Raw genomic sequence first — 3854 nt, forward strand, 5'->3', positions numbered from 1 at the left:
TGTTCTAAGCATACCCGACACTAGACACAGTTCTTCTTAGCTTTGAATAAATACTGGCCTGAGTTTGTGTCTTTGACTGACTGTTTTGAAATACTGCCAATAAGAATACACTTCGTTTACTTTAATGACATTATAATTTATATAGATATTTAGAATTATTTTTAATATATTTGCATTTTTATATGAAAATACTGTGGGCACACTTGATTTTTGTAGGTGTCCGCGGGCCGCATAAAACACTTCGGCGGGCCGCATGTGGCCCGCTGTCCATTATTTGCGCACCGCTGAACTAGAGTGATCTTATTACAATTACAACATACAACTTTGCCAAACAATAGAACAATGTAGTCTCCACTTTACGTTGCTAGACCAGTGTTATTTTGAGATAGTGAAATCTTACACCGCTATTAAAAGTTTAATATATTTAAAAATACATCTTTTTATACAATACATAAACATCGAATAGAACAAAAAAACAATAGCTTTAATTTTAATACAACTGAGTTTATGTCTGAGTTTATGTCTGAGTTTATGTCTGAGTTTATGGTATTTTTGTTAGCATGAAAAGTCAACAGCTTATATTTGTGCTATTTTATAGAGACCTTTAAGTCTGAATCCGTAAACGTTTTCAAGAGAAATTATCATAAGGAGACGTTTAATTATTTAAAAAAAATATTTTGCAAACATGCTTCGCTTACAAATGCTCCTTCTTCCCTAGTGCTATTAGAGCATGGAATGGGTTGCCTGAGGCAGCCAGGAAAACCAGTGACTTGGCAGAATTTAAGTCATTGGTTAACATGCATGACTAGATTCATGACGCGTAGGACGTTATCCTTTTTTTTGAAGTAAGGTCTGTATTTTTATAAGATAAGATAAGAAGAAAACAGTGAATATGATACAAGTTTCGATAGCTTCACTAACCATAAAGAGGAACCTGACATTAGTGAGACTGCCGATTAATGCATGGCAGTCTATATGTTTCGACCTTACCGGCATTGGCAAATTAGTTAAGTTCCTTGCTTTTTAACTGCCCCCGATAGGGGAAAAGACGCTATTAGTTTTGTGTGGTCTGTCTGTCTGTCCGTCCGCACGTCTGTCCCGTTTAGATCTCGTAAACTAGAAAAGATAGTGAAATTCCGACAATTAGGATGTCGACAGGGTGAGGCTTTCGTCTTTTGAAGTACTGTAAAACGGCGGGATTCTGCACCCTTGAAGGCCGAGGTGATGACGTCCTTGTCGTAGATGGAGTAGTGGGGGACATAATCGTCTGCGTCATTGTCGTCTGATGAAATCTGCAAAATAAAGTCACGTGATTTTGAACGTTTTAAAAAATAAGCTTTGATAAATGTGTTGTTTGTTTAATTTAATAAGAGACATAGTGGAAGTACGGGAGAGAGAGAGATTGAGAAAGAAAGAGAGAGAAAGATAATAAGAGAGAGAAAGAGAGAGAAAGAGAAAGAGAACAGACTACAAAGACATACGCACAAAAAATGAAAGCATCATCAGGTACTGTTATTGCGCATCTTAGTGTGAATGTGGACACATTTTAAGATGCTTTAATTTTAATATTGAAGAACACAATATTCGTTAAAGTATATGTAAGTTCTTTTCCACCCGAAAGAAAACTAAGAATGTTTTAGCTATAAACATTTGCACTCAAAATTTATTTAGTTAGAAGGAGAAGAGGTTTTAATGAGTCCACCCAACTCTAATGGGATATGACATTAATTGTAGAAAAAAAAAGGTGATTGGTTGTTGTATCGCCCCCTTGTTAACCGTGGCAACTTAAACAGAAGACCTTTACATCTGCTATAAAGAACGCAAGGTCTGAAATGGTAGGAGGAACTAGAAAAAAAATACTTTTAGTCCCAGCACTATTTCTTTGATTATGGCAAATCATCATTATCAACCGTGACTTGCGTCGTATGGGTTCTAGTTTTGTTCGCTTAACCGAATCCCCTCAGTATCCCCTCATCAACAGCTGTTTTAAGCAGAATATCAAGAGAGAGGCCGGTCTATACTTTCAAGTTGCCCAGCAAGGTTTTCATTGGATGCCCCTTTCTTTGTATTCCCTCCACTGCATCTTGAAGGATTACATTTAAAAGTGAGTCGTGTCTTACAGTATGACTTAACCAGCTCAGCTCTCGTCACTTAGCAGTCTTGTGGAATTCTTCCATTTTGCCAGCCAGAATGTTGACTTGTAGAGATACAAACGTTTTTGTTTTGTTTTGCGAGGTATCTGATACCCAGCAATTAGTACTTGTATTACTACTTTAGTTGTTCTCTTGTTTTGGCTCACATATCGAGGTTAGGCCATTAGGTCACGCTACTAATGTTTTGTTTTATGTTTGTAATTTACTACAAAAGTAAAAAAGGGAGAAAACATTTTTAGTTAAGTTTTCACCAAACACTAAAACCTTTTCCGTCCAGCTACACTACCGAGTAATGAATTTTAAATGCTTAGAGCGGTATTGGCGATTTTCACGTCGTTTGCAAAGACTTTTACTCTACATTTGTTGGTGTGCAAATCTACATGTACCCCGTGTGACGTAAGTGTACAAGATTTTCTCCTTCTGACGTCATTCTAAGCGATTTCATACATAAATATTACCTTTGAGTAAAATTGTGATTTTACGATAATGAACAATATGAAAACATATTTAAAGTTCTCCCTCGAGTTGTCCCGTTGTGTTGACGTTTTAAAGAAAATCGCTGGAGTCGTTTTTGAAAAAAAATATTAAAATGCTTGTAACAGAGTATATCTTTTATTCATTGGGGAAACATGAGAGATGATATTGTATTAAAAGCAAGGCAGGTTACTCTACGAAAGGAAGGAGGTAATAATAGCCGATTAATTTACAGCTATAAACAAATACGGACACGGACTTGCACAATCAAGTCACAGGGAGTAATGTCTTAAGTTCTACAAGTCCTACTTAACACTAGAACAGACCACCGACACACTTCCCAGTGTCGCTCCAGGTCCTCTAATCAGTTCACTGGTATCACGCAGAACAGCACTTAACCCCAGACAGTTCAGACTCCCATAACTTGCAGATCGCTTAAGCCGGATTTACAACAGTCCTTCTTCCTGTAGAATCAACATGTCTTCTTCTACTCTGATGCGCACCACAGTGTCGGCGCGGGAGCGGAGTTACAACAATACTGTTACGAACTTTTATGAAGATTTTCACTATAAACTAAACAATGTCAAGGTTGATCTTATTGTATTGCACATGTTCACGATAAACTAAGCAATGTCAAGGTCTCTAAGTTAAACTTCAATGCTGCCAACTAAATAATAAAGAAGAGGGCCATAATTTTACCAAACAAAATACCAACTCTTGTCAGTTAATCTTCTTATCCTTTATTACCACTATTCAGCTGTCCCTTTGAAAATAATTCATTGAGATTTAAAGTCTACTGCTTCCTACATAGTGAACTCTGGGTTACAGTCAGATGAGCTTAGATTCTGTTAGGCTAAAAAGGGAAAAAATATCATTTACCTAGTAAAAAAAAAAGCAGAGCTTATCAACAGAGCGTGAAATCGTCTGGAATAAAAAGTTATTTCCGATGTTCGTTTTACTTATCTTGCTTGTTGTTTTCAGTTGACATAAAAGACATACAAGAATGGACCGGCCTTTATCTTGATGTCCTCCTAAGATCATCTGCTGACTTGGAAAAGTGAAGAAAAGTGATTACGATAACTGTCACAGCACCCCTATGACGAAAATGAAGATAAGATGTTTTCAGAAATTATGGCACTTTTATGTACGCAGGCTACATTATCTGGACATTTGATCTTACAATGTATTGTAAGGGAGATAGAAAGGGAGAGTTTTTATTTAATTTAA

Source organism: Biomphalaria glabrata, chromosome 14, assembly GCF_947242115.1.
Source record: "Biomphalaria glabrata chromosome 14, xgBioGlab47.1, whole genome shotgun sequence".
In the NCBI taxonomy this organism is placed as follows: Eukaryota; Metazoa; Mollusca; class Gastropoda; family Planorbidae; genus Biomphalaria; species Biomphalaria glabrata.